At 43.5% G+C, this 8,720-nt stretch overlaps 1 pseudogene; it reads left to right on the forward strand.

Annotated features, from left to right (window-relative positions):
- The first annotated feature begins 3,461 nt into the window (after positions 1-3,461).
- Positions 3,462-4,900, forward strand: LOC119289824 (annotated as a pseudogene).
- Positions 4,901-8,720: the final 3,820 nt, after the last annotated feature.

Genomic DNA, 8,720 nt, shown 5'->3' on the forward strand with positions numbered 1-8,720 from the left:
TATTAATTTATTACTTAACAAAAGTAATGCCATTTTTTTGTAGTAAATAGCCATGCAGTTTTGCATATGATTTGTCACAATGTAGTAACAGATAATTATGATTTGTCACAAGGTAGATGGCAGAAACGTGTACTAATTTTTATTTATGACAATGTAATTTTTTTTGGCATGGTAATATGTGTCTCATTCATATCATAAAGAATAAAGTACAAGTCACGTAAAGACCGACATGACAAAACTGAAAAGATAGCAGAACATCTCTGAGCTTGACACCAACGCCCGTCACCTGCCTCCGGCACCACCACAGCAGCCACCGAAGAAAAGAATGAAGAATCACCTCCTCACCTGAGCTCGACGCGGTTCCATCGCTGATATGCAACTTTGTGGACCTCCAAGATGGCTCACCAAAAGTGAAACCCTTACCGTTGAACGAATCAAGCCGGGGCAACACCCCAGGCACGTCATCGAACTCCAGATCTGGCGACCCACCATGACTAAAACGCCGAAGGATGAAACCATATCTTCCATCCACCAACCATGAGCCCAGCACATGCTCCGTCTTCCAGATGTCGTCGATGCAGACCACAATCTGCATCCGCTCCTGAACTACCTCCCAAGCTCCGCGCCGACGCTGGAGCAAACGTCGTCGCAACGGCGGAGCCCGAGGACATAGGTCCACCACGAGGATGCCGCCGCCACCATGCCATCCTTGCTTGAACTGTCTGGTTTCCAAATCCATCCCCAGCCATTGGACCCATGGCCTCGTCAGGGAAGGATCCGAAGAATCTTTATTCAGCATTGTCATCGTCGCCACCGAAGCAAAGACGATGAACAACCTAAAAACCTAAACCACGAGAGAGTAAAAGCGATCCACATATGGTAATTAGCAGAAACCATAAGCATAGTAAACATAAACACATCTACTATTTTGAAAGATAGGATATTAATGTGTAAACAATATTTTATGTTTATCCGTCTATACTTACATATTATATAGTCAAATGTACCCTTAATACACCGATACTAGCTTCTTGAAATTTCTTCCATGTTCTTCACTAATATTTTTGAAAGTTCACTTCTTCACTTGTTGAACAAGAGGGAAAACTGGCCCAAATTGTGTGCAAAGAAACAACCTCCTTAATAGTACTCCCTCCATTTTTATTTACTCTGCATATTAGAGATGACTGAAGTCAAATTTCTTATTATTTGACCAAGTTTATAAAAACGAATATAAATAGATATCATAAAAAATTTATATGATGTGAAAGTACATTCAATAATGAATCTAATGGTACTGAATTGCTATTGTATATGTTAGTTGTCTATAAATTTAGTCAAATTTTATAAAGTTTGACTTTGACCAAAGCTAATACGCGAAGTAAATAAAAATAGAGGGATTATGATTTTTAGACTTCTCGCTCGGACTATGTACTATTAGTTGTGTGATGATTTCAGCTCAGTTTCGTGGGGATGATTCAGTTAGTCTAGGGTTAGACCCCAACTGTTGGGAATAAGCCGTAACCCGGACACAGAGGCGACCGGCATGCGTGCGTCAGGTCAAGTCCGGCGCGGTGCACGCCGCGTAGGGGCGTCAGGTTGAGTCTGTGGAGCCGGGTCAGGTCGTAAGTGTGCGTGTGTTGTGTGCATACGTGTGTAGTGGGTGTGGCTCGAGTTGTTACTCAAGGAAAAGGCCGTCGTTGCGGCAGGCGTGTGTGCACTGGAAAAACACCACCGTGTCATGTGTCTCCTCTTTCTTATATCTTCGTTCGTGCGAGAGAGAGAGACAGCGAGAGGGAGTTGGGCACCGCCAACAGATTCTAGATGGGTGGTCGGTGGTGGCGTGTTGAGGACTGGGTGGATCAACCGGATCCGATGCTGGGAAGTGAGAACAGTGTCATACAAATGCCTTGTTGCCGGCGATGGCAAGAGCTAGCGGCGGCAATGTTCATGGACGTCCATCAATTCTCGAAAGCATTGTTGTGGTGTTGTGCTCCTCTATTTTTCCCTGACTCTGGGCTCCTTCGGAAACATGGGATCATTGTTCCGGGTAGGATGATGACAATGCCTTGTGTGTCATGTCCCTCAATGGGGCATCATTTTCAGAGTCTGGACAGTCCGAAGGGAACAAATGCGTTTCGCTGCACATGTGTGTAGCAAAGACTAGGTTGATCCGCGAAAGGTGGTGTCGTGGAAAGGTCGTGGTCACTTTTGTTGCGGTGGAGTCAGAGCTGTGTGACGGCGAGGTTCACATGGCAACGATGCAATGGCCTAGCTCACTGATCCTACACGATGCAGGGATATGTATTCTCGGACCTAGTTTGTTATCGGATTCGTCATTGCATGCACCTCGCGGCTTTTGCAGTGTGGGCTTTGTCGGTGTCAAAGCCAGGTGTTGCTTTCTCGGGGACAGGTGATGACGATGATGCCAACACACAACCTCGATGATGTCTTCTTCACAGTGGTGTCTGTGTTGCGTCTTCTCTGTGACAGTAATCCGCTAATTAACTAAGTTATAGTATACATCTACATAAACACTTGTAAACTTGATCAAACTTCAACTTATGTCCACATTTTAACTTGGTTGCGAGTAGGAGTACAATATACTCCTACTATTAATTAGTAAAGGGACATAGCGATGAAGAAAAGGAAAACGTTATCGCTCAACCGGTGGATGTTTATGTGTGCGTCCACCTTCTCCGTAGCCGTCGGATTTGATTTGGATCGAACGACTCGAAAGCAATCTGTATCCTGTTACAGTTCTTACAACACACCCGTTGTTTCAGTTGGCCTCACCCAAACAAATGGTCTGTTGCAAACCGAGCACTCGCGACCAGCAGCCAAGCTAAGCCCTCTTGCCAGTAGATCGTCATCGTGAGCACATCCATACCAGATCTCCGCCACCAAACGACTCTCGGCGAGATCGGCCACGCGGGTGTGGAGCACCAACAACCTCACCGCCGTTCCGGCACCACCAGCGCTAGCAGCAGCCACGTCACCACACCGGACTTCCATGTCCACTCCAAGTTCTGAAACAACAATGTTGTTGCGGAACAGCGCCAATTAAAGACGACAGTGTTAGTGCGCGATGCGGCCGGAGATGTTGCAATTTTTGAAACAAAGGTCTTGTTACAGAAGATTAAAATAAGACGCAGTGGGAAATGTGTTTGCAATTTTTGCAACAAGGGTCTTGTTACGGAAAATTAGAGAAGAAGAGATTTTGCAACAGAGATTGAAGAATAGGTTTCACAATAAAGGTCTTGTTGCAGGAAATTAGAGAAGAGAAAATTTTGCAACCAGTGTGTCCTTGCAAGAAATTAGAGTAAAAGAACTGACAGCTTAAGTCACATAATGGAACGAACCGCCGGCCCACGCGTAGCAGGTCCCTGAAGAAAATCGCTCTATAAATTCCGCTGCCAACGACGCGGCAGCGGCACAATTCGAAACGAGAGTCCCAAAGTAAAGCAGCTTAGCTGCGCAATGCCTGCAAACAAGACTTCTCCAGCGAATCAGAAGGACGGACGTAACATCTCTGTTGACATGTACCCGTTCATACGCAAGTACAAGGACGGCAGCATCGAGCGTTTCCTACGCAGTCCATTCGTGCTGGCGTCGCCGGATCAGGGCGGCAACCGCGGGGTGGCCACGAAGGACGTCGTCGTCGACAAGGCCACCGGCGTGTCTGTTCGGCTGTTCCTCCCGTCGCGTGCCGCCGACACCGCAGGCACGAACCGGCTTCCCCTCGTCATCTACGTCCACGGCGGCTCGTTCTGCACGGAGAGCGCTTTCGGCCGGACGTACCACCGCTACGCGACCTCCCTCGCCGCCAGCGCCGGGGCCCTAGTCGTGTCGCTGGAGTACCGTCTGGCGCCGGAGTTCCCCATACCTGCGGCCTACGACGATGCGTGGGCCGCGCTCCAGTGGGCGGCGTCCTTGTCCGACCCGTGGCTGGCCAGCTACGCCGACCCTGCGCGCACGTTCCTGGCCGGCGACAGCGCCGGCGGCAACATCGTTTACCACACGGCAGTCCGCGCCAGCCACGAAATCAAGGACGACATGATGGACATTGCGGGGTTGATCATGGTGCACCCTTACTTCTGGGGAGCCAAGCGGCTGCCCTCGGAGCTCGCGTGGGCGGACGACAGCGAGGGCGCCGCGGTGGTGTTCCCACCGTACGGGGTGGACCGGCTGTGGCCATTCGTCACGGCCGGCCAGGCCGGCAATGACGACCCCCGGATCGATCCTCCGGCCTCGGAGATCTCATCGCTGGCTTGATGCCGCGTGCTCGTGGCCGTGGCTGGAAAGGACACTCTGCGCGAGCGTGGCCTCGACCTGGCGGCCCGCATGCGTGATCACGACGCGCCGTGGCCTTGGATGATGCAGGGGCGCCGCGAGGTGACGGTGGAGGAGTCGGAGGGCGAGGACCACGGCTTCCACCTCTACAGTCCGCTGAGGCCCACCAGCAAGAGGCTCATGGGGAGCATCGTGGAGTTCATAAACCAGCAGCCCAACTCGTCGCCTGCTAATCGTATGGTGCTTGGCGTGCCCACGACGCCGTTCAAGGACGTGTTTGGGTATGGCATGGCCATGAAGTCCTGGGGCACACGCTCCAGTCTCGCTAGTAACAGTGCTACTTACCTGAAAATTGGAAGGGTTGGGCCATCCAACAAAATCTCTGTTCGACTGCCGATGCCTGCTGGCAACGCTCATCACAAACATCCATTATCTGCTGCGGTTCCGTGGGGTTGTGTGATCAACAAGTTTTTCTAGATGACGGCCGGCCTAATAACGCACGCATAAATTAATGTCTCATTCTGTACCAAGGGTATGCCCTTCTCCTACCGTATACTACACTAAATAAGACACAAAGAGTCTCCTATTAGTTATAAGTCATGTTAGTCCTTCACGCCAACAGTTGGATTATTTGTATTAATTAAAAGGATCCTCTTGGTTATATTCCTTGGGATTTGTGGGAGCTCAAATTCACAAATTGATGCCAATTACCGGCCAGGGAATTCTATGTGAACTTGTCTGCTTTATCTTATTATTCGGTGTCTGCTAAATGTATATTGTTTGTCTTCCCTCAGAATGTATGGGATCGGCTAGAGGTAAGTTGACTAAAAACAAAATTTCGGTCAGTTGACCGACCACAAATTTGTTTCAGTCAACTTGCGCCTAGCTGTCAGGCTCAGGGGCGATTGCTACGTGGAGCCAGCCATGGAACAAAAAACATAAGTATGTGGAAGTCGATCGCACGTAAAAAAAATTAAGGCGAGCTGGTTAGCCTAGCCGGTGTCCACACGCGATTCAATTCGGTTCCATGAATTCGTATGCGATGCTTTTTTTTCATGGTAATACGTGTCTCATTTATATCATAAAGAACAAAGTATAAGTCACGTAATGACCGACATGACAAAACTGAAAAGATAGCAGAACATTTCTGAGCTTGACACCAACGCCCGTCACCTGCCTCTGGCATCACCACAGTAGCCATCGAAGAAAAGAATGACGAATCACCTTCTTACCCGAGCTCGACGCGGCTCCATCGCTGATATGCAGCTTTGCAGATATCCAAGGTGGCTCACCAAAAGTGAAGCCTTTACCGTTGAACGAGTCAGACCGGGGCAACACCCCGGGCACGCCATCGAACTCCAGATCTAGCACTCCACCACGACTAAAACACAGAAGGAGGAAACCATATCTGCCATCCACGAACCACGAGCCCAGCACATGCTCCGTCTTCCAGATGTCGTCGATGCAGACCACAATCTGCATCCGCTCCTGGACTACCTCCCAAGCTCCGCGCCGACGCTGGAGCAAACGCCGTCGCAACGGCGGAACCCGAGGATATAGGTCCACCACGAGGTTGCCTCCGTCGCCACGCCATCCTTACTTGAACAGACTGGTTTCCAAATCCATTCCCAACCATAGGACCGATGGCCTCGTTAGGAAAGGATCCGAAGAATCTTTATTCAGCTTTTTCATCGTCGCCGCCAAAGCAAAGACGATGAACAACCTAAAAACCTAGACTACAAGAGAGTAAAAATGATCCACATGCGTGAATCCGGTGACCCCCCTCATCACCGACGACCGAGGTCGCCGGCGGAGGGGAGCCGCCGAAGAGCGGCGTTGGAAGATCAGCCTCCCCTGGCGACGGCTAGGGTTCCAGCCGGCAGGGACGAGAGGAAAACAGGGACGAGATAATAGGATACACGCGTTGCTAATTCGTATGCGATGCGCCGTGCAGTGCCGGTGCACCGTGCACGTAGCAGGGTACCACAAACTACGTACATACAGCACTTTACGTACACCAACACTACTAGCTTAGATGAACTAAAAAAAACACTACTAGCTTAGCTATCTCCTTCCTTCTTTTTCTTTCAGATAGGAGGACAGAGCCTTCAAAGGCATGCATGCATCTCAAGTACTGCACGCGATTATTTGTAAAAAATAGAGTATTATATTTTTTGCATGTGACTGGAAGTACACGTACGCTTGTCCATTGCCTCCCCTGGTTCGGTGCTAGCTAAATATTTGAAAGTATTGAAGTTTACTAACAGAAATGATAAGCGGCTTTGGTATTACCCTCTAGGAAGAAAGAAAATGAAATAAAAACTAAAAAAATAGTAATAAAGTTTTGTAAGAAAGGATGAATTAATGGTACTGTTGTTACACTTTAAGAAGAAATAAAATAAAATAAAAGATCTAAAACAAACAACAACAAAATATGCACACGATATACACAAAAATTATGCTTTATTAATATATGATAGAAAAATCATATCTCATAGTGAATTTTAAAACTCCAATGAGAAATGAATTATTGTCGTTGGTATTGACCTTAAGGAAGAAATAAAAGAACATAAAAATAAAAATAATGAAGTTTTATGAGGAAGAATGAAGTAGTGACACTGGTATACCTTTAAGAAGAGAGAAATTAAAAAATGAAAACAAATAACGACAAAATTTGTGCAAAATTCCCACAAAAAATTTGCTTTTTATAATAACCAACAATAAATGTACAATAGTGAAACTCTCACAAGGAAAAGTATCTAAGAAGGTATGAATTAGTGACCTTGGTCTTTCATTAAAGAAGAAAGAAAATGAAATAAAAACAAAATAAAAATAAAAAACAAAATTTTTCAAAGAAAGAATGAATTATTGGCAGTGCTATTACCCATTTAAAAAGAAATAAAATGAAACAAAAACAAAATCAAAATCAAAATAATGATTTTTTCTAAGAAAAAAAATAAATTTTTGGCTTTGGTATTACCCTTTAATAAGAAATAAAATGAAATAAAAGTAAAAGAAAATCATAATAATGACGTTTTTTAAAGAAAGAAATGAGTTAGTGGTATGTTACAATATGAAAGAAAGAAAATAATGACAAAACTTACACATGATTTACACAGAAATTGCGCAATTTTATAATATGAAAGAATAAACATATAATAGGGAAATTTTTACAAAAATGAAGTTTCATAAGAAGTATCAATTAGTTGCATTGGTTTTACCATTAAATAATAAATAATATCATAAAAAGGAAAAAAACAAGAAAATAGTGAGGATTTCGAAGGAATTAGTGGTGTTGGTATTGCTCTTTAAGAAGAAAGAAAATAAAAAATTATAATAAAACAAGTAGTGATAAAACTTACACATAATTTACAAAAAAAATATTATTTTTTAATAATATGCCAGAATAAACAAATAATAGTGAAATTTTCACAACAAGGAATTTTCATATAAGTATGAATTAGTTGCATTGGTATTACCATTAAAGAATAAAGAAAAAGAAAAAAGAAAAAAAAGTTAGATTTTTGAAGGAAGAAGGAATTAGTGTTGGTATTACTTCTTAAGAAAAATAAAATAAAAATGATAATAAAACAAATTATAATATGCAGAATAAACATATGGTAGTGAAATTTTCAAAAAAGGAAGTTTCCTAAGAATGTACTATGAATTAGTGCCAGGTATTACTATTAAAGAAGAAAAAACGGAAGAAATAAAAACAATGAGATTTTGGAAGGAAGAAGGAACTAGTGACGTTGGTATTACCCTTTAAGAAGTAATAAAATAAAATAAAAATAGAATTTGCACAAAAGGACGTTTTTAAAAATATTCAAGAATAAGCATGTAAAAGGGGATTTTTGTATTAAAATAAGTTTTCTAAAAAATAATTAATTTGTAGCATTGGTATTACCTAAAAGAAGAAAAAAATCAAAATAATGAAGTTTTATAAGAGATAATGCATTTGTGACATTGATATTACCCTTTAAGAAAAAAGAAAATAAAAGCAAATGCACACAACTTTGCACTAAATTGCACGTTTTGGTAGTTGCAAAGAATAGTCATACAATAGTGCAATTTTTTGCATATGTTTATAGCATTTGTGTGTATAAATTTTCACTCCTCCAACGTTCAAAAATACAAACAAAAAAACTGCTAATTATAAGGAAAAAGAAGTAGCAAAAGCAAAAAATAAATATAACAAAAACAGAAATAATTCACTGTTAAAAAGAAGGCAAAGATTGGAAAATACCAACCAGTATTACTAATAAAGTGAATTAGATCGACTAGTACCTTAGGGACGTGGGCTGCTCAAGGCCCAGACAGGGAAAAAATAATTGACTGAACCTAAATTATAGTCAGTCGACTAACAAATCCCAAAGGTGAAACGACGGACTAGATACAAAGAGAAAACGTGACTTTCCCAAATTTAAATT

Source organism: Triticum dicoccoides, chromosome 4A, assembly GCF_002162155.2.
Source record: "Triticum dicoccoides isolate Atlit2015 ecotype Zavitan chromosome 4A, WEW_v2.0, whole genome shotgun sequence".
In the NCBI taxonomy this organism is placed as follows: Eukaryota; Viridiplantae; Streptophyta; class Magnoliopsida; order Poales; family Poaceae; genus Triticum; species Triticum dicoccoides.